The 23,099-nt window shown below is 37.6% G+C and overlaps 1 long non-coding RNA gene across 1 annotated transcript in view; it reads left to right on the top strand.

The window, feature by feature from the left end:
• Positions 1-17,078, top strand: part of LOC131998685 (uncharacterized) — a 41,889-nt gene extending 24,811 nt beyond the window's left edge. The window contains exon 3 of the long non-coding RNA XR_009398820.1: positions 16,200-17,078. This is a non-coding gene — a long non-coding RNA (uncharacterized LOC131998685). The remainder of the gene's footprint in view (positions 1-16,199) is intronic.
• The last annotated feature ends 6,021 nt before the right edge of the window (positions 17,079-23,099 follow it).

The raw sequence follows: 23,099 nt of genomic DNA, 5'->3' as shown, positions 1-23,099 counted from the left end.
ACTGATGTGCTACCTATTCCCAACTGCTTACAACCTACTCCTGATCGCCTAAACAGGAAGAAAAAGAAGAACTCAGAGTAAATAGGCCCTGAGATGATTCTTAATGAAATAATAATGATGCCATTTGGGTAGCTGTAAAATCTTGCTATTTAAATTACTTTCACATGATCCTTTGTTCCTCACCTTAACTTTTGAAGATAATCATATAGGTATTGTCCATTTCGTAGAGATAAGAATGGAAATTTGCAAATGCATGTCATTTATCATAACTGGAGGAAAATTGTCCATGGGTCAGTATAAATCAGTGCACAGTCTGTTGATGGGGAGTGGGACCCTCATCTGTAGTTTTGCAGAATCATCTTCACCACTCTCATTGTCGTCTTTGTCAGGATAATAAGCCCACAAGGCTATCAACTTCCTGAATAGGAGCCGAATGTATTAGATTTTCAGCCAAAATTGCACGTTACTTTTGGTAATGATATGGTTTGAAACATTCTGCAAAGAAAAGCAAGTTACTCTACTACAGCATTTCTCAAACTTTTTACTCTTGAAAATGAGAAAAAAAATAATGTTTGCAGATGTCCAGTTTAGATCTGCACTATTTTTAGTATAACCTTACTTGCCCATATAAAACTACCCACGAATTCCTTGCCTATAGCTTTTGTCAATTATACAACCAAAACAAATAGGAAGATTAAATAAAACTAAACCCACAAAGCCAATACAACTATAACTGGAAGCATCACTTTATTGTGACACATAACTGTAATTTTAGTCATAAGTATATACATCTTTATTTAGAAGGACAGTCATTTTAATGATCCTAACACAGATTAATAAAGAGATATTATGAAACAAAGATATTCTACGTCTTATTATTTACTACTTCACACTGTTAATGAGCTACTACAAAATAATACTTGAGAAGTAGGACTCATGTAATGTATCTCCTAAACAAACAAATGCTGGCTCCTTGGGTATGACTCCTTTTCTGGCTGGCATAGCTGTACTGCAATTTGACATGGAGTGACTCTTTTCTCCCACTATTTCTCTCTATATGAACCATTGTAAAATCTTCTTCTGAACAGAATGTCATATCATTTGGCCTCTACTTGGCACAAGGGCATCATTTATACATTAAGTCCATCTAAGTTCTCTCCCTGTTAGTGTAAGACAGTTAAAGTACTACATTACTCCACTGCAATATAATTTTCTGATGTCAAATCATAATCTCAATTTATTACATAAGTTAAGAAACTCAAGTCTTACTCTATTAAAATATCTTTAATGGTGAATTTTTACGACAAAGCCGAGTTTTGTCTTTAGAGCTGACAAAAGACTCCGAGGGCAGTAATAGTGAATGCAAGAACAACTGCAGTATTTAGTGTCCACATTTGCATACAGTGGTGCCAAATGAACACTGTAACCAGTGGGCGCGCTACAGGATCACTGGCATCAGCACGATGTCAGCATGCTCGGAAATGCTGGTGGCAGGACCCAAATCAAAGGTGACCCTCTAAACAAATCTAAAAATGTTTTGTATTATTCTCATGACAACCTTGAGAGAGGACTTGGTGTTATCCCATTTTACAGAATAGGAAACTGGGAATTAAATGTCTGCCCTAAGATGGCACAGCCAATAAGTGATGCAGCCGGGAATCAAGCCCTAGTTGCCTGGCAATGTGATCTTAATCATCAGAAGTGACGGTTGGGAGAACAGTAATGTCAACACAACTCCATTCACTAGTTGCTTAAATGCATAGGCTTATCTTGCTAGATTCCCTTTTTCAATGGAAAACATAGGAATGAAATTTTTAAAATTCCTTTCATTGTCTACTTGATTGTAGGCACAAGTGATATGTGTGTGTGTGTGTGTGTATAAATTTATTACTAAAATATTGATTTGAAAGGATACAATTATTGTTTACAAGAAAAATAGTAGGCAAATGTATTACTTGGCTACTCGGGCATTATAAAACTCATTAAGCAAAAACATATATATTGTGTGTGTGCATATTCTAAAACCAAGTGTCCTATTTCAGAGGGTGACCAAAAACTGAAGGAGGCTCTGAGGTTTCTTACAGTCACTGTAAATTAGAAGAGTTTTCTTTTGAATATATTTTGAAGTCTTTCTCACAGCTACCACTCTTTTTTTTTTTTAATTTTTTATTTTTGATAAACATATATTTTATGTTTACAGGTGAATCACCAGGTTTACACAGGTCTGTGAATCACCAGGTTTACACACTTCACAGCACTCACCAAAGCACATACCCTCCCCAATGTCCATAACCCCACCCCCTTCTCCCAAACCCCCTGCCCCCGGCAACCCTCAGTTTGTTTTGTGAGATTAAGAGTCACTTATGGTTTGTCTCCCTCCCAATCCCATCTTGTTTCATTTATTCTTCTTCTACCCACTTAAGCCTCCATGTTGTATCACCACTTCCTCATATCAGGGATTCATTCATTCATGACTCATTTATTCACTTATGTGACATCAGTTTATTTTTTAAATAACTTTTTTCTTATTATAATGGTAATATGCATTACAATAATAATATAATACATGAGCAATATACATTAATTCATTACAGAAATCTGAGAAACGTATTACAATTCGAAGAAGGGAATGAAAACTCCTCTCTCTACCCAGTTCTAAGGACTGGCTAATACTTTGGTGCATTGCTTTTTAACGATATCCCGGATGTGGTCAGCTCTTTAGGCAGCCTTGCTATTTGCCCCTGAGTGGGAGTCAATACTTGGTCACTTCCCCTCAAAGGAAACCTACCTGCTTTATAAGTAAAAGAAAAAACAAGATTTTCTGAAGTTTTCAGGAGGAGGCAAAGGTGAAGGATATAGTATATATTGCACAGAAAAACTGAATTTAAAAAAAATCTCCCTTAGACATCTGGGTTCTTTGCCGAGGCTCTAATTCCTATTAACTGCCAACTGCCTCAACTCCTTGTCCATCACCAGCCCTGCCAGGCTGCACAGGGCTGGCTCTGCCCTTGGCTCTGGTCTTTCTTCACTCTGGCTACTCACCTGGAGCTGTTCACTCAGTAAATAAAGGGCCCATCCTAGCATCCTTCATCTACATAAGCCAGCAGGGGCTTAACAAGAAACATGTGGGTTTTTTTCTGTATATAATTTTTCCTGTCTCATTCAGATATGTATGCATGTATATGTATGTATTTATATGCACACATATATTACATAGGCACTTTATTAATATCATACCTACATATCACTTTATTAATATCATAGGATAGGCGGTGGGGTGGACGGAAATGCATTAACCTTCTGGGAAAAGTTGAATGACAGGAATGTCCCAGTTAGTAGAATAGAAACCTAAGTTGCCAAATACAAATACATAGGCACTTTATTAATATCATACCTGCTAGTCTTTGAACTCTCTTTCTCCCACAAAATATATTTTATTTTCCCTTAAATGTTCAAACACAGTTTGTCATAGTTGTGTAATATTTCGTTATGTGATATACAGCAGTATGTTTGACTAATAATCTATTTTTTGATATTTTGATTGTACATAGTTTTTGCTTTACATATAACACTTTGATAAATACCCTGTATAACTCCAGTTATTTTCTTTGTGAACATCTCTAATTATTTTCTTAGAATAAATTTCTAAACTTAGAATTTCAGGGCCACATTGAATGAACATTTCAGAATTTGATATAAATAGCCCGCCAGAAAAATGTTAGCATGAAAACTCTCTTGACCACTTATTGGGTGCCAGCCTCTGTGCTACCTGTGGAGGTTTAAAAAAATCTGTAAGATTCTAAAGAGCTTATAGTTAGGTATTTGCTTTAATTAGATGGTAGGCCCTTGTTACTTTCCCTATAAATTATATTTTTAAATTTGCACTCAGTGGTATGGTTGAAAAGTTGCTAGCTCTGACCTGAATTTATTTTTTAAATATATATTACAAAAAAAAAATGCTCTCTAAATTTTAAAGCCAACTAAAACTTCCATCTAAAATATTTGTCAGCATATTAAATTGTGGGCATATTCATTAGTTCTCATTTTACACCCAAAATGTGTTTTTTAAGAAAAATATAATTGCTTCGTATTTATGGATTGAAAGTTATTTTAATTTGGTCTTGAAGAGGAAACTGCCGTTTTGTTCATATAAATGTTATATATTAAAACTACCATTTCAAAACTTGATTACAAATGAACATCCGTTATACTCATGACTTTGAAGCCTCAGCAGAAAGCTACTTAACGCTTCTTTTTCCCTTCTGTCTGGCCACAGTCAACATTTATAGGCATTTTCAGGATTACCAGAACTTGAAGGATAGGTGGTGGGGTGGATGGAAATGCATTAACCTTCTGGGAAAGGTTGAGTGACAGGAATGTCCCAGTTAGTAGAATAGCAACCTAAGTTGCCAAATACAAATACATTCAACCCTATGAACAGAATGTTAAGCCAAATAGCCCTCATCACCACCATTGTTAGGCATAATCACAAACTATATGTTGTTGTCTATAATCGTGTGTCTTGCAAATGCAGAGGGACAGTAGCCACTTTTCCATTTCACATGTTCCCTGAAGAACATTATGGCTTGAACTTGGTAGTTGAAACAGTCTAGTGTTTGCAGTTAAGGCTTCTGAACAATCCAAATGACAACAGACTCCTTAAAGGACCTTAAAACCATCGAATGACATATGATAAAGAACTCTGAAAGGCTGGGACAGCTGGACCATTACAACGATAGGCCTAGCAATCGCCAAGCGTCTAGATGCCCCTCCTCTTCTTTTGTTTCCCCATTTTAGATGACTACATCGTCCTCATTTCTCCAAGGGTAACAGCACTTCTCTTAGGCCTACATAGGAGACAGTTATTTTTAATATGCCTAAGACACGTGGTAGTAAGAGTATGGATAAACACACACTTAATTTCAACAACTCTATCATGATGATTATACACAATACCTGACATTTTGAAAGGACTTACCAAACTTTAAAAAAAAAAAATGTGGGTGCTGTGTGTATAGTGGTTTACACATAAGGATTATCATTTGCTTTCTGGAAATGAACTCCATCTTGGCCCTAAATCCTTAGATTCCTACACAGAGTTGAAATGCCAGTTGAAAGCATTCAGAAATTTAAAGTAACTGATTTAACAACTCAGACAAAGAGAACATTTCTGAAAGTTTGTCTCAATGTTTGACTTGACCTACGAGAGTTTCTCTGGGACTTATTTTCTTAACAGTACCCTGGCACCTTGGACCAGCAAAATGGCCTTTAAGCTTGAATGAACAGGGTATTCTTTTTCCTCTAGTGCAAAGCTTCACTATTTCATCTTTTCAAACTCTTTTACTGCACTCAGTAAGGAATTATATTGACAGGGTAGAATTTATCTCCTAGAGGAGAATGCTATGCTTCTGTTAAGTGCTAATATAACATTTATGTGTTGGTGCCTTAATAACAGCCCCAGCTTACCTAATGAAAGTTGAAAGCAAACAGTACTCTCAGAGATTTTATTATGACTGAAGTGACTGCAATTTGAGGCAAATTATCCCTATTTTTGTTCCCATATCAAAAACAGAAATGCTAAAGCAATTGCTACATGTTTGGTATGGAATTAGGTTCCACTCTCATTAATCTACAAGGAAGAGCATTTTTCATGTAAACAGCTCACGAGGGTCAGAGAGAAGAGCTGTTTCTGTGAAAAATGCTTGTCAATAACTTTGTGAGTGAATTTTGAAATAAAGTGCCTGTAACCTGTCATTATTCCTTCCTCTCAAAGTCGAGAGTGAGTGGATGAAAATTGAGTATGTGAATTGAAAGCAGGTTGAGTGTTATGGCCTTATCGACTTCAGGTAAAATGACTGTTTTAACTTGTTATTATTTTTCCATTCAGAGGTCAGGCAATGTACAGTATTACCAAAAGAGACTGCAGTGTAAGCAAATTGGTATACAAAGAGGCTATTACCCACACTCACAAAGCACAGGAAAGTATAAGTCACTAATACCAAGTGGACTCGTGATCTCTACAAAAACGAAGCAAGCAACAGTGTTTGGAAGAACAGCATAGGCATATAAATATAAAGCACCTAGGAGGCAGAAAATATAAGCCTGTTTAATAAAGGTGCATATGTTTAGAAGGTGCCTATGCAGATAAGAAATACACATGTTAGTGACCATTTTTAAAAATCACATATTAATCATATTTGTTTTGCAAAGGAATTATGGGACCTGAATACTAAATGTTAGCTAACACAACTCTACGTGTCACCTTAAATTTTTCCCTGCCTAAGATCATCTTAAAAGTAATTAGCTTCTGATTTTTCAAGTCCATCCAATATATTTTTATCAAAAGCAAAACACGGCTGTGGTCTTCCTTTTCACTTTAGAAAAAGAAAATCAATGAGCCTTCAAAACATCAAAAACCCTTTTCTTGTCTTCTAGATTTTTATTTCTAATTCTGAAGGACAGATTAAGAGTTTAGTGTGGCTGTTTTAGGTTTGCCAAAAAAATATCTATGTTTTCACCTCAGGCCCACTGAAAGCATATATTTAATACTATTGTTCAAACAGTTGATTCTCTTTCAGAAGTCTAGTGTCTTTATCTTTGATACTCATTCTCATACACTCCATTATAGACTGTGTTGGTCAGAAAATGAGCAGATTGATCTAGATATTAGAAGAGGTTATAGGACTCAAAAGGCAGGTTGGGGGAAAAAGGGTTATATAAGAGTTTGAAGACATGTCTCTGGGTCTACTCATTAAATCACCATGTCATGTAAAAAGGTTTGGGTTCTTTTACTTCCAAACAATTTTTTTGGCTTCACAGTAACTATAATGACCTAAGATAAAAGAAAAATATTGGCATTTCTTTGCTTCACATTTGCGAGTCTATCCATGTCTTTAAACATTTACTGATTGGATACTGCCAATCATAATAATACAAAAACTGCAGGGGAGCCCTTCTTCATCTTCTGAGGAAGAGAATCAGGAAGACAGTGAGCTAAGTCGCAGTGCTAATGCTGGGAGAAGGAAAGCTCCATGGGGGCAAAGATCTTTTCTGTTTGTCATCAGCAACATCACCTGCCTCCAGAAATACTATGTGGAATCCAGCGGGCACCAGACAGATACTTGCTGGATGTTGAATGGATACAACTGGGCATGCACAGTGCATTTAAGAGACTGTGGGAAATTCAGGGAAGTCTTTCCCAGCAAAAGATAGGTCTAAACTCAGGAACAATGAAACCAGACAGAGTTGGAGCAAGCCTTCTGTATCAAGGGAGTAGACACTTCCAAAAATGAAGTGGAAATCGAGAGTTGGATAAATAGCTGTTAATTGTACGTGGTCCCAGCTGAGTGAGGGGTGGGCATGTACAGTTGAGATCAGATCCTGAAGGGCCTTGCAATCCGTGCTAAGAGACTTGAATATTAGATCAAAAGCCACTGAATGATATAACATTCAGGGGCTTTAAAAAAAAAAAAAGATGGGATTGGGGGGGGAGACAGCCAAAAGGTGACTTTAAATCTCACAAAACAAACTGAGGGTTGCTGGGGGAACGGGGGTTGGGAGAGGGGGGTGGGGTATGGACACTGGGGAGGGTAAGTGACATGAGTGCTGTGAAGTGTGCAAACCTGGCGATTCACAGACCTGTACCCCTGGGGCTAATAATACATTATATGTTTATTTAAAAAAAAAAAAGGCAGATATGTCTTGGAAAAAATTACATGGGCTGAAGTGTGGCAGATGGATTGAAGACAGAGAACAGGTAGGGAGACCCATTAGGAGGCTTTACAGAAATCTAAGCAGTATAAATGACAGTGGCCTAAATTAAGGTAAACATAAAGAGACAGAATGAATGGGCATATTTAAGTGCTTTTAAGGGGCTGGAGATAACAAGACTTGGTGGCTGCTTGGAATGAGATTGGGAGAAGTTTCTAAGGAAGACAGAGAGACAAGGACGAGGTACAGTTCTCCAACCTTGGTAACTGAGCAGATAGATACTAAGATACTATTTCCCAAAATGAGGAAGAGATGTTGGGTAGAGAAAGGGGCCAGTTTATTTTGGATTATGCGGAGTTGTTTAAAGCATCATGTCGTCAGAGCCCAGGATGTTTGCCTGTCCCCTCCTGGTAGCCTCAGCCTAGATTTACACAAATCCATTACAAATGCATGAAACACATCCAAGTACCTATCATACTAGTTATGAGCATACTTTTCTTACGTACACAACAAATTGCATTTTTCAGTATAAAAATATTCTTCTTTCCTCATAAAAGTCTTTGTGAAATGTAAAGGTATACAAAAAGCAAGCTGTTCCTCAGAATTAAGTTATTGTTGTGACCCTGAATTGTGACTAGTCAATGAAAAGCATGACACCACACATTAAGTCATCACAGATGATGTGCTGTGCTCTTACGAGTTAAGTATGAGTATATCTGCATAGATAAATACACTTCAGTATTTTTGCATTTACAGTTGGATGACATACTAAAGTAATGCATTGAATTGAATGTATATGCCCACACATGTTTTTAAATGTAATATAATTTTTTCCTTTTCTCTCTTGGTTCTACCGAACACATTAAACTAAAGATACAGCTATTCAGAATGCAAACATACATAATAAGGCTTCTAGTTTATATTGGTAATCATGGGAAACACTTATTAATTAATTAATTAAGAGCTAGTAAGCTGAAACAACTTATATATCCCCTGTATTCCAATCTAGTCCCATTTATTACATATTTACTAAATTTGCTAAAAATTTACTGACGTGTGTATACAGAAACCGAATAAGGTTTCTGAAATACTAGCAGATCCATTCTAACATTAACATCCTTCTTGCTTTCTTCTGTTCCGGGAAGAACATGAGTGTCGTGGCAATGCCGATAATGACTCAGGTCATATCCTGGCGGTCATGGTAGTTCTCCCTCTCCCCAGAGAGGCTGTGATTAAGTGGCATGTCATTGCAGCCGCCAACGAACCATCCAGAAGGAAGCACTCTACTTTGAAGAGGCTATCTGAGGGTTTTCAAGTTGAACGTGAAGCTGTGGCACCCAGTTTGGTGTCCAGGACACCAATGTCCATTTCCTTAAAATGGACACCACCTTCTATTTCCTTACCTGATTTAAACAGGATTCTAGGAGACCCGATGACTGTGTTCCCACAAGCAAGAAGACTCTGAAGACAGCCAAGCCACACTACTGTGTTTTAGAAGATTCTACAAAAAAGACAGCCTGCCTGACAAAATACCAGAGGCAGGTAAGGGAACTATTAGAAAGCTGAAAGGAAGTACAGACTGTGGAATCCCATCGTCAATGGCTGTCAGAGAGAGAGGGACAGCAACCTGAGCAGTGTGGGAGGCTTGGCCCAGACCAGTCTAGTGAGAGAGTGGGGGCTAGGAGTCCACTATTTCCTCCGCTCGTCTCACCTCTCCTACGCCTTTCCTGTGAACCTTCACTACCCTGTGAGTGATTTGAAGTCTTTAAAGAAATTTATTCTTTTCCACTATATAGCCTTCTATTACATTCCAAACCATATTAGTGAAGAGGCTTATGTACACAGTACCGTGAACACTACACTTTAGATGTAGTAGATGAACACTAGTAGTAGAACACTACACTTGAGATGTGTAGACCTGCCCAAAGTAAACCTGACTCCACGGAACACACATGCAACAGAGTGCCAAAATCTGCCCCCAGACCAGCTCTGACTCAAATGGGAGCTCTACTCCTCATGTTCCCAAAGCATTTTACTAAAAGGGCTTTGATCCATCCTCCCAGGAGAGAAATGCAGCAATGCGCACTTGGCATCTTTCACTTTGTGTTGGGCTACCAAAGCAAGGGGTTGAACCAAAAGGCACGTTTCATTCTCCTGAAGCAAGTCATGCTCAAGAGTCAAAAGTCAAAGCCTAGCAACTGGCTTGTTTCCAGTTTGAATGGCAACGGGAAGTTCTCGGTCTTTCTAGGCAGATGGAAGTTTTGGTTTTCATTGGACCAGCCTCATGTAAATAGGACTGACTAAATCTGATTCAGAGCAACCAATCCCAATTTGATGTATTATTCCGGTATCGTGTTAGCCTAAATTGTGTACAAAGCCCCTTGGTGGGTTTTAAAATGCAGCAGTACCTCAGGCCTTGCTATAGGTGTATTTTAATTCAATATTTGCAAATTGAATTGTGCTTTGAACACTTTATGGAAGTGAGCTTTTAAAATGCATCATTTCCTATATCAGATATTTCTAAAGTAAAGTGAATAACTACCTCTTCATTTATCTTTTGTTTAAATACAAATTTTAATATACTGAATCTGTCTAAAGCCAGAACCTTCCAGTAGCTCTCTTCTCTTTAGGTCTGTTGGTGATTGTGGGTTTTTTTTTTTTGGTTTGTTTGTTTGTTTGTTTGTTTTTTGCAGACTAAACAATTTTGCCAACCCTGTGGTGTTCTTAAGAGAGCAAGTCACAGGTGGCACTGGTCACCATCCAATGTTAGGTCACCTGGCCCCTGAGTGGACAGTTAGGTATAAAATCCTTGTTATATGAGTTCTGGTTCAATGTCCCTTTCATTGTTACAGTGTCTGCTGCCAAGAAGAAAATGAAAATAGGTATATGAAAAATAGAGAATAGGCTACTCAATGTCATTGGGAGGCTTATCGATGGCTTTGAAATTGGCTCATAAAAAGAAAAACAGACTGAACTAATCAACTCAGTGCTTAATGAGCATAACTAAATCTTTTCCCAGACTTGGGATTTTCTATAGTTTAATCTTCTATGAAATAAAATACACCCTAATGGCCATAACATACCACCCTGTGACAACTTTACTTTTGAGAAAATATTACATATTCCTTCCCGGAATATCTCTTTGTACCTGTGTACCAGTATTAAAGGTCAGGGTCTATACATTCACTTTTTTATGAATATAAATATGAAATATTAATTGATCTGTATTCATTTAGTAATGCAAAAGGTAACACTCTAAGATCCCCACTTTTCCCCCCACTTAACCTGAAGCAATACTAGAAGGAAATTCGACATGACATTCTTTAATATATTTAAAACATAAAATAAAGAAGGCAATGAAAATGTAGGAAAGAGTAATCTCCTTTCATTTAGGTGGGTAGGAATAGAGCCTGATAGAATACAGTGGTGGTTCTATGAAAACTAGTTTTAGAAAAGCAAAAAAAAAAAAGAAAAAAAAAAAATCAACCTGGTAAAACGTATTTACTTTTTGCAGCATGCCTACTCGATTGCTGACTTTCCACAATCTTATGATATTCTTTGAATAAATTATACTCATTTTGTTTGAAAAAGAAATGTAACGTGTACTTAAATAGTGCAGTTTAGTGAGGGAGAGGAGCTGTGCCCATGTGTGTTAAGTTAATAGCACTGGGTGCAGAATGAGTCATCATGGTTTTTATTTATTCATTCATCCTTAGATCCTTTTAAAAGTCTCGAAGGCCCTAATGACCATCATCATTATCATCAGTAAAAACTGCTTTCTGGTGAAAAGGCAATAGGCATTCAATTTAGAGGCAGCATTAAATTATCAGTAAAGAGGACCTGAAATAATACTATACCCACATTCCTAGACACAAGAGGCCGGAAGTTCATATAGTGCCAGTCAGGTGATCTTCTTCATGAAGTTTCTGACCAAGATGTACTCTTTTCCTTTACAAGACAACATCATTTGGCTCAGGAGAAAATAAAGTATAGGCCAGTGTTCATGTTCCAGTGTTAAACATTGGAAGTCAAAGATATCAGTCATAAGGTTCTCAATTATAAATAAAATTTTAAGAATTATCAGATCAAAACTTTATTCCAAGGGACGTATGGGTGGCTCAGTTGGTTAGGCAACTGCCTTCGGCTTGGGTCATGATCCCGGAGTCCAGAGACTGAGGCCCGCATCCGACTCCCTGCTCAGCAGAGGGTCTGCTTCTTCCTCTGCTGTTCCCCCTGCTTGTGCTTTCTCTCTCTCTCTCTCTCTCTCTGACAAATAAATAAGTAAAATCTTTAAAAAACAACAACAACAACAACTTTATTTCATGCATTTCTCCTACCTTACATTTCCTTGCAGGTAATAAAGACTGTCCAGTGACTGACTCAGTGAAAAAATAGAGCTAGACCCTATAAAAGCCTGTCTCAGAGCTATTTTATGAATATCCCATTGTCACTCAGCAAACACAGCAGGGGCTTTACTTCTCTGTATCACCTCCAGGAACAGAATTAGAACTAGCTTTGGAAAGCCATGTTCTTCTCCTCCAGGAATAGACGTAGGGTGGCATCTGAAAGTATGAGAGAGGTAGAGAGGTGGTACCTTGTGACCCATCGGAAGGGTCCGTACACCTGGCGGTTCCCATCTCCTTCCCTGACCCACAGTTCCCTTCAAGTTGGACAGTTTGTGCAGTTGGGAGTTATCAGGAAGCCAGCAGAACAGGCAAGATGACTTCTTTTCTCAGGGAAAACTATCAGTGCAACGTGTTCAGAACACTTGTCTGCTAAAAAATTATCCATTCCCTTCAGCTCTCGGAGCTTGGGTGCCGCCGGATTTCTGATTTTGAAGCTGTTGGTCAGGTATTCGAACTTTCTGCTTTGTAAAAACGAGAACAACAGCAGTCATAAAATCCTGTCATAGGGGCACCTGGGTGGCTCAGTGGGTTAAGCCTCTGCCTTCAACTCAGGTCATGATCTCAGGGTCCTGGGATCGAGCCCCGAGTCGGGCTCTCTGCTCAGTGGGAAGCCTGCTTCCTCCTCTCTCTCTCTCTCTCTGCCTGTCTCTCTGCCTACTTGTGATCTCTGTCAAATAAATAAATAAAATCTTTAAAAAAAAGGGGGGGGGGTAGCACATTGAGGCGTCCTCTCTATCACACCATGTAATAAATAGGCTTTTGTTTTCTTCACAATTTAAAAGCCAGGTTTAAAGATATGTCTAGTTTTAGCATTGATCTTTATAAATAGATTTCCCTAAGGCAGGCATATGCCAAAATAGAAAGGGAATTCACTTCTATGGTCACTCTTCATTTGTCCATCTCCTTAGTACTTCTAAAACAACAGAAAACGTTTCCTTCCCTGATCAGAATCTCCCTTCTGTTGCCTTTTACAAAATGCTTATTTCCCTTGAGTTCCTCTCTCCTGGGGCTTGAGTGACTGGGTTTTCAACCACAAGGATCCTCCCTCCCTTCACAGAGCAGGTTGACCTGGTCTTCCTCCCCCTGGGAGACTTGTGATGGGGTCCCCTTAGGAAAAAGAGTTCTACGTCTTGACACTTTCCAATATTCTTTTTGTTGTGTTTCTTAGCATCAGAATCTAAGCAGTACTTAAAAAAAAAAAAAAACTGTAAATAAAGTGTAGGTGGGGTTTCTTTCTGCATTCTCTTGCACTGTGGCATCCTTACCACCTTGTGTGTGTGCGTGTTGTATTCGGTTGGTTGGGGTTCTTTTGGCACCAACCCTAGGAATGAACCATTGTCATGTTTCTAACTCTTATAAAATGGTAATGGATGCCAAGGTGAGATGTTGCATTTCTGAGATTAATGGTTTTGAACTGGAAAGATCATTCTTAATTACTGGTTTCCAAAGTGAAATAATGCTCTGCATTGTTATCAGTTTTAGCATGTATATTAAGAAACCCAGGATATAGAAATTCTCGTAATGATGTTTTGATAATAATTTGATTGTTTTTGTTACTACAAGACTGCAAATTATTTGAGATGAGATGTATAATAGTTGAACTTCGTAGACACAGAGCTGTACTGATCTGTGGGGAGCTTCTGGACAATTCAAAGCTTTCCCAATCTTGTATACTCTACAGAGTTCTGAAGTGAAGTTGCAGTCCTAAGATTTAGGTAAAAGATTATAGACTAAGATTAGCTGGCTAAGTAGACTCAGGTCTTCTAATTACTGATCACAATGACTTAGCTAAACATGTTTAAGCTAATTGAAGGTTTAAGCACTATTTGTAGTTAAAATAACTTCAGGGCAATTGCTCTATTTCACTGTTCTAGGAGCAAAATCTTCTACTCCTCAAAAAAGACTAAGTTGAGTCCTGGCAAATTCAATTCCATAGCATCCACTAGTATATTTATACAGAACAGGAATTAATTATGTAGAAGAATTTGAGCTTCAATATCTGTAGTTATGAAACTTGGAATGGTAAAAATCAGGAAGTCTTTACTTTTACTGATACACTAAGCAAGTATCCTCCCCTCCTTGACAAACTTTTATATATTTTTGAAATCCTTTTTTGTATAATTAATTTTCATTTCCTACAAGTAAATCAAAGGGTGTTTTCTGCCAGAGTGACCATATAATATGAAGTATTGTTTCAGCTGCACAAAACTGAGAATTCAATTTTATAAATATTTATTGAGGTACAGAGATTCATAAGACAAAATCCCTGCCAACTAACAGTATGTCTTAAAATAATGAGGGGGCATGTAATGAAGGCATTAGATTCAGGACTCAAGTCAGTTTGTATGGCTTTATTTGGGTGATCCTCATAATCTCAAATATTAATCCAGAAGAAGGCCTGTAGAGCATTTCTGTATCACCCATTCTTTTACCCACAGTTAGGATAGACCCCACTTGGGAGAAAATCTTAGGTATGTAAACTTACCAAACAGGTAAATTTGGGGGAAAGGGATAGACTTATTCCACTATAAAAATGGGGAGTGGGGGACAGGCTCTTTTCTAAAAGATTCACTGTTAAGGTCATTTAAATAGCAAATGCCTATAGTGACACTACCACAGAATTAATTTTGCAACAATTCAATTTAATTCAGTTTTCCAAAAGTGATAGCCCATAGACCAAAGCCTAGGATGGGGATGGCTACAGAGTGAACATTTTGTAATAAGAGGACATCTTTCAAAGGTTGACGTATTTGGTTGGCGTTATTAGCTGTTAAACTGACAATACACTCTATCATCTCAGCCAAGGCCAAAGGAGGGATATGAGGCACAGGGTGAAAATATGGCATATGACCCTTCTAAAATTTGGCTTTTCTCCCTGCCCACAAAAATACTACATTATGATTGAAAACAGAATACAGGCAATGAACCATTTTTATACCAAACTGTTAATTTAAGATGAATACGTTAAAAAAAAAAAAAAAACTGGGAAACAGTTGCTGACAGCATAGGGGAGGAAATTTCACTGCTGATTCTTACAGTTTTTTGTTAAGAAAGCAATGATTTTGCCAAGTTTCATAGTTCGGGCATCAGAACTCTGCTGCTGTTCCAAAAAATAAAAATAAATAATAACTAGTTAAATTAGTGTTGGGGGAAATGAATTAGATTGTAATGTATGCAAGCAATTAAGCAACACTGAACTTGATTCACTGTGATGTCGAAAATGGCATTTTAAAAAATGAAAGTAGCTAAATTTGGCCCTGATAAAATATATAGCAGCAATGGGTTAGGAATTCTGCAGTTTTGCCCAAAGAGTCCAATCAAACAACCCATATATTAGGTGGCTGTTAACATGCTGGCAGCTGAATTTTTTACATCAGTTTCCAAGGTTGCACAGTAATTACATCTACTGTGAGTCATTTTTGCAGCATATTTTATAAAACTTTTACAGGTTTGCTGGGAAGGGATTATTCAAAGTCACCTTTTATAGATTCCGCCATGAATATTAGACAGCTCTTTGAAAATGTTAGTGTTTACCACTTACATTGCTTCTAGTTTAAGCGTAGTTGGCATTTGAGGGTTTAGTATAGTATATGAGTGGAGCTTCCTTTTCTGTGTAGACCTTCTGTTCCCTAGCATTGCTAGTTTATGTTCCCGCTGAGCTGCTGCCAGAACAAAATAAATCCAGTTGCCTTTTGCTGCTCAAGGCCAACCTAGCAACCATGGAAAAAAATTAGGCGTTCTGAGCATTTGTCCTAGGATGTCATTGGCGGGTGGTGATGTGCAGTTTCATGACCAATATGGTCCACAAAGGGTTTGCTCATTTGAACGGCTGACTAATTTAGATTTAATATTTTGGTGCTTGCTACTTATTCTTATTCCCAATTATATCCAGGCAGTGCCCAGAGATGTACTGAAGACTGTGACTGGGTAAGCTGCTCAGCATAACTTGTAGATCCACGGCTTATTAAATCAAGCGCGCTTCAGTTTATTCTATTTGCGTCAGGACATTTTCACACCTGAGTGGAAAGTCCTGGCTGTTTCTTCAAATTAATATTTTAAACCCATCTTATTATTTTATTTCAGAGATGGTGTTATATTCATTCTAGAATGTCAAGCCTGGTTAAGAATGGAGGATGAGAGATTACAATTTGGGGATGTTGCATGAGCTTCCTGAGGGGTGATGGCAGTGTTGGAATGGAGCTTGAAGGAATATAAATGGCAGTGAAGCTGGTGTCCTCTGGAAAGCCAAAAGCCAAGAGAAAGGGAGAAGACCGGTCTTCTCTGCTGGAGTCATTAGCAGCCTCAGTCGTCTTCAGGAAAGCCCAAGTACGACGTTCTAACTATGGTTCCAAAGGCACAGAGGTGAGAAGATTATGGTTGGCACAGTAGAACCGACCCCTTCCACTTTGCTTCTCACTCAAGGATCCAAAAAAGCACGTGAAATTTTGTTTTCTCTGCTTACTTCATCATCAGTGCTGTAAGCATGGTTGTAAGCTCGTCTGATACCTCCAAACTTTGCCACTTAGAAATCTTGATTTACAAAGAACTAACCCTGACGATTGTACCACTTGTTCAGGGCTGGGTTTGGTTTTGTTTTTCCCCTTCTCCTCATTCAAAAAACACTCATCGGAAACAGATTTCAGAACTTAAAATTTATAAACATATAAATGTATCTTAAATCTTATTTTTAAAACTTCATTCATTCAACACATACATTCATTCAAAATGTATGTACTGAGTATCTGCTCTTTAGTGGAGGTTCTTCTGGGCATTGGGGATCCAGTGGGAAACAAGACAAAAGATCTTGGAGCTTACATTCTGATGAAAGAGAAAATTGATAAAGCAATAAATTATTGTAAGTGCAATAGAGACAAATAGAGCAGGGCAAGGGAGAAAGACAGAGTAGTGGCTATTTTATTTTATTTTGTTTTGTTTTTACATAGTTTTTATTTTAGAAGTAAAATATGGGTATTCACTGCAATATTGGAACAATTCAAAATAAATTTCAATTACACTGAACATTCTACTTTCTAACCTCATTGTTTTCACATACCATTTCATGAACACTTCCCCAGGACATGAACTATATTGTACACTTCCTTTTTAATAGGCTGAATGCATAGTGTTCTATCATATTCATATAGCAAAGTGCATTGAACCAAATCTTTACTATTGGAAAATTAGGTCAGTCCCAATTTTTTGTTGTTGTAAATAATGATGCCATGAACATTCTTATCTGTAGCTTTTTGCACCTATTTGATTATTTTCTTTTTATAAATTTCTCTAAATGGAACATCTTGGTCAAAGAATGAAAACTGTTTAAAGAATTTTCATACATACCACTAAATTTCCATTTTTTTTTCTAAATTTCCATTTTAACTATATACTCTCTCCAGTTGTGAAGGAGCTGCTAGGCTTACTGGTTTTTCAAAATTCTTTGCCAGTTTGATAGGCAAGAAATGGTACCTTATTTTAAATTTTTAAAATTTTTCTGATTAGTGGGGAGGATACACACCTCTGAGGTCTATTTGTCATTTTCCCCTCTTTTTTATAATTTGCTTTTCCATGGAGGAATTTCATGTAATTTCCATAAAGTTAGGCAACTTTTTTGGTATGTTCTACTTATCCTTAACACCCAGCAGGAACAATAGTAGGATTTTACTTGAGTTTTTTTGAATGAATATATTTTCTAACTGGGTGTAAATCTTTTAAAACATTTGATTTACAAAATCTGCAAACGAAATGATATGAATTCTTCATCTGGCAAATACATTACCTAACTTGGATAGTGACTGTTTTAGATACAAAGCTCAAGGGAAACCTTGCAAAGAGGTGCCATTTGAACAAAAACCTGGATGAAGTCAGGGAGTGAACATTGCTACGCTCTGGGAGAAGAGTCTTTCAGAAGGAACAACTGCTCCAAAAGCCCCAAGGTAAGACCAAGAGTGGTATATTTAGAACCAGCCAATATAGCCAGAGCAAAGCAAATAAACACAAAATTGGACAGGAAATAAGATGGAGATACAAACAGTGGCTGGATTATGGAGGACCTTTAGTCACACTTTGATCATTGGACTTCATTCTGAACGTCCTGGGGAGCCACAGAAGTTTCAAAGCAGAGGAAGTGACATTTTCTGACTTTTCATTCTAAAAGATATCTCTGGCTGCTATATAGAGAATATTGGGTTGAAGCTAGGGATGGGGGTATGGAAGAGTAGAAAACAGGAAGACGCATTAGAAAACTTGGCCAAAGTATGTGAGAGAAATGTAAGTGCCTTGGGCAACTTATTAGCTGATATGTGGAGAAGTATCAAAATTCAGGATACATTTCAAAGGAAGAAAGATTTTCTAGGATTGGTTGGTGAGGAATGTGATAGGAATTGGGTGAGGAATGTGGAATCCTGATAGGATTTGGATGAGGAATGCGGGGAAAGAAAGAGTCAAGCATGCTCCTGTCAGTCTGAGCAAGTGGATACATACTAATGCCACTTATCAAATGGGGTAGCCTGAGGAGGAGCAGGTTGGAAGGCAAAGCTGTGTTAATCAGCTCAGTCTGCTGTAAGAAAATACTAGGACTGGGCTTAAACTTAAACAAAAACTTCTAGAGACTGGAAAGTCTAAGATCAAAGTGCCAGCTGATTTTCTTTCTGGAGACAGCCCTCTTCCTGGCTCAAAGATGGCTGTCTTCTCACCGTGTCCTCACATGGTGGAGAGAGAAGAAGCATTTTAGTGTCTCTTAAAAGGGCACCAATGCCATCAGACCAAGGCCCCACCCTCATAATGTCATCGAATCATAATTACCTTCCAAAAGACCTTCTCCAAACATTACCAAACTGGGGTTTAAGGGTTCGATGTATTAATTTCATGGGGAAGGACACAAACATTTAGTTCCCAAAAAGGAAGTATGGTTTTGGCCATTTTTCTGCTTTCCTTTACTGCAGAAGTTGGTATCTCTGTCAATCATTCCCGTGATGTTGAGCATACTTGAGTGTAGACCTCAGGAAGGGTTTGAAGACAGAGGATAAAAATTGGGAAGGCATACAGCATTTAGATTTTAAACCACAAAAGAGATGAAAACACATAGAGAGTTGAAGGCAAAGAAAAAACATTAAGGACTGGGACTTCCTTTAGAAATGAAAAAGTTGTCAGATTCAGCAAAGGAGACTAGGGAGAGGTCTCTGAGGTAACAGCAATGCTAACAGAACATGGTATGTCAGAAACCAAGGAAAGAACGTGTTTCAAGAAAAGGAGACAGCGTACCTGTGTCAAATTCTGTTGGTTAGTCAAGTAAAATGAAAACAAAGAACCAACCACTGGATTTAGCTGGATGGAGAATTCTGGGAATCGAAACCAGAATGGTTTCTGTGGAGCAATGGAGAAAACAGCCCGAATGGAGTGGGTTAGGAATAAAAAGGCAGTGAAGAGGTGAATATGGAAAGACACAGAGCCTTTCAAAGGTTTAACTGCAAAACAAAACAAAGTAATGGGGCAACAGACAGTGGGGATGTATGGTCTAGAGAGAAGTATTTTATTGATGGGAGATATTACAGTTCGTATGTGTGTTGATTGGGAATGATTGAGTAGAAAAACAGAAACTTAAGATACAAGAGAAAGGTAAGATAATTGTACAGTGAAATCCTGGAAAGGTCGGGAAGAAATGGGATCCTTGTGCAAGTAAAAAGGTCAGCCTTCCATGGGACGAGGTTCCCCAGTGTAAAGGAAGAGAAGGCAGGGTGGATACACGGAGGCAGATTTTGTAGCAGGAAGATAAAGTGATTCTCTTCTGCTTTCTCAAGTTTGAATGTAAGAGGCAAGATTATTAGCTGGGAGTGAAGAGGAGGGGGAAGTATTAGCAGTTAGAGGACAAAGGAAACAGTGTGAGTATGAACACGTTAGCTTAGAAAATAGAAGAGCAAATGACCAGGTCGATGTACTAGGATTCTTGAAGGCCCATTTAAGGCCAGGAAATATAAACCTAAGATGCGAGCAGTGAGCATTTCTCTATTAAAATGAAGTCAGCCAGTGTGTTTTCCCAACCACCATTCCTGTTTGGTGTGGGCAGCAAGTAGGTGGAGTTGGACTTGAAGAGGGTGAGGGTTTGGCTTGGTGAATAAGATAGAAGTAGAGAAAAAGGATTTCTAAAAAATCATTTCCAGTCGTCTTTTGCTAAAACCAATTTCCCTCACAGAAACCCATTGTGTATGCTGGTACGTAGGCGTTCAACTTTTTTCTCCATCGTGCCGTAACTAAAAACTCAACAGCTGAAAAATAGCTTTCCCAACATAAGTACTATAATTTTTTCTATCTCTCACTTATTTAATTCAAGTTGAGGACTCTATTTTTTAAATTCTTTTTACCAGTTTTTCTTACATAATACATAACAGCATAAGTTGTAGAGAAATAATTATGGATGTTATTAACATTGGTACTTTTGAGTTTCAAAACAACCTGTTATAAGAATGTTCGGAAAAATATGCTATTCATCCAAGGAGGTTTATTTTAAATGAATCGGGTTATATTTGGTGCATGCATAGAACTCCATAATTCCATGAAATCACAAGTAAATTCAGTTTTATTGAGACCATGGTAAAGGGAGCAATTCAAATACCAATCAAACAAATCCAAAAAAAAAAAAAACATATACTGTCCAATCAAGATATAAAAATTAGAGATCTTAGTCCATTTGAAATGTGGCCTTTTGGTCTCACCCCTCTTTTAAAAAAATTTCTGCCCTTCTATCTCCTGTAGAGAGGAGTCAGGATGAAAACTGGAAACATACAAATAAAGAATTGGATACTGTAGAAGTACAGAAAACAAGCAGGTGTCACATTTGGTCTTCAGGCAACATCAAATATTCTCTTCTCTTCCTGCCTGGTTGGAAGATGGTGGTATTTAATTATTATATAGGGATCCTAAGACTTAAAGTGAAAGTTTTTTGGTTTTGTTTTTGCTTTTTAATAAGAAAAGCAAAGAGATTATAAATGATTATAAACCCCTGATAAGGTTTTTTTGTTTTGTTTTGTTTTGTTTTGTTTTTGCTGGATGAATATGGAATCCTTCTCAGGAGGTCCTTTTGAGTACTCAGCCCTGTAACTCCATGTCAAGGCCTAAAATTCAGGAAACTGGCTTGCTCTAGGCTCTTAGTTTAAAGACAAGAGTGAAGAAGAAAATTTTTTAATTCCTCTGTTCACTGTCTAACTAGTTCACAAAAGCCGGAATAGCAACTAAGATTTAGGATGGATGCCTTATTCATAATTAAGAAGCAGGCATTCGGTAGAAGCATCCATCCCTTATGTCTTCTCCTTAACTTGATTGTGCATTCATAGGGGTCCAAGACCAAGAGCGAACCCCCATGCCGAGGCATATTGCACAGGATTAAAAGAAGAGGCAGGAAATAAAGGAAATGAGTCCTAAAGCGTGGTCTCTAAAGCCTTCTGTTTTAAGTCTCATATAACTTGTCTGCTTATTTATTATCAATGGTTCTTAACTTTGAGGGGAGAGGAGTGGTCATGGATTTCTTTGAGAATCTAATGAAAGCTATGGTAGACACACACACACACACACACACAATTTTATATACATACATACAACTTTGAAAAGAAAGTTCATGCACCTAAGATAAGAAATCACTGCATTATATCATCTTAAAATTGTAAACAGCCAATAAGATATTTATGGTGTGAAGTCCTGACTTTAACATAGGGCGTAGTGGTGCCTTGGGCACATGTTTTTTGTAAATCACTTTGGTCTTATTCATTAATTTGGAAGATTTACATGTTGAAACAGGAAAATTAGAAGCACCATTATCTGAAAAGTTAATAGGTAACTTTGGTAAACAAATACCATCAGAAACATTCCCAGATATGTTTATGGCTGAACTATGTGTACTCACCCTTCTTGCCTAAGTCCCATATCATGCCATTGAATCTCTTTTTCTGAAACAGATTGTGTAATGATTTTGGGTAATCAAGATCCATCCAAAATTACAGTGTGTCTGTCAAATGCTTCAGAAGATAATGTTTTGAAATCACCGAAATATGGTTTAAAGATGTGTTTTCTCCAGTAAAATATACCTAATCAGGCCCTATAAACTGGGCATTAATTCTAAGCTGTAATGCTTAGAAAGCTTTAACTCTGTGATACACATCTCTCTTATATACGTCTAGATGATCACCCATTTTCCACAAACATAGAGCACCTACAAAATTGAGTTTCTTTTTCCATGGCCTATGGGGGCTTCCCTGGGCATCAGATTTTAAATAGCAGTAGGGCAAAAGGCAAAAAGAATAATCAGATCAAGGCAAATAATCCACGAATCCAATCAAAACAATAGTAGCAACAGAGCCTTTCTCAACCAACTTGAATGAATTTGCATTCCCTCGTCTTTATTTCTTCCTCTGTATCTCACTCAATAACATGTGCCCCACTCTGCCCTGTTCTGCCTATGCCCCAGTCACACACAGACAGACCCATGTGCACACACAGGCTGAAAGTTCAATGGAGATGTTTTAACCTTAAACTCCAAAGAAGATAATATTACAACTCTTCTCACATGTCATACTACTTCAAATAAGAGGATTTAAATGATAAAATTCCAGATGTTTTTAAAAAGGAAACATTTAGCTTATACTTTCAAATGTTTTTATCCTCTAAAAATAGCTTCCCCAAACCATTTCAATTTGGTCATTCATATGTTCTAACTCCTTTTGTACAACATATGACAGAAACAGGTCTGAAACTTGAGCCCCACAAATCCGTGTGTGTGTGTGTGTGTGTGTTTAATTGTGTTTTTAAAGAAATCTTGACTACATTTCATATTTAATATGAAAGAAGGGTTATGGTTTCCTTAAATCTGGGCTGGGTTTGTATAAGAGAGAATCTAAGAATTAGTAAGCATTCAGGATTCCCTTCATTTCTCCAATGTGAATGTCATCGGTCATGAAGGAAGACAAAATGATTTCAGTGTTAGCCTGTGGCAGGGAC

The sequence above is a fragment of the Mustela nigripes genome, chromosome 13 (assembly GCF_022355385.1).
Source record: "Mustela nigripes isolate SB6536 chromosome 13, MUSNIG.SB6536, whole genome shotgun sequence".
NCBI lineage: Eukaryota > Metazoa > Chordata > Mammalia > Carnivora > Mustelidae > Mustela > Mustela nigripes.
Note: the sequence above shows the minus strand (reverse complement) of the source record. Positions and strands in the feature narration are given on the sequence as shown.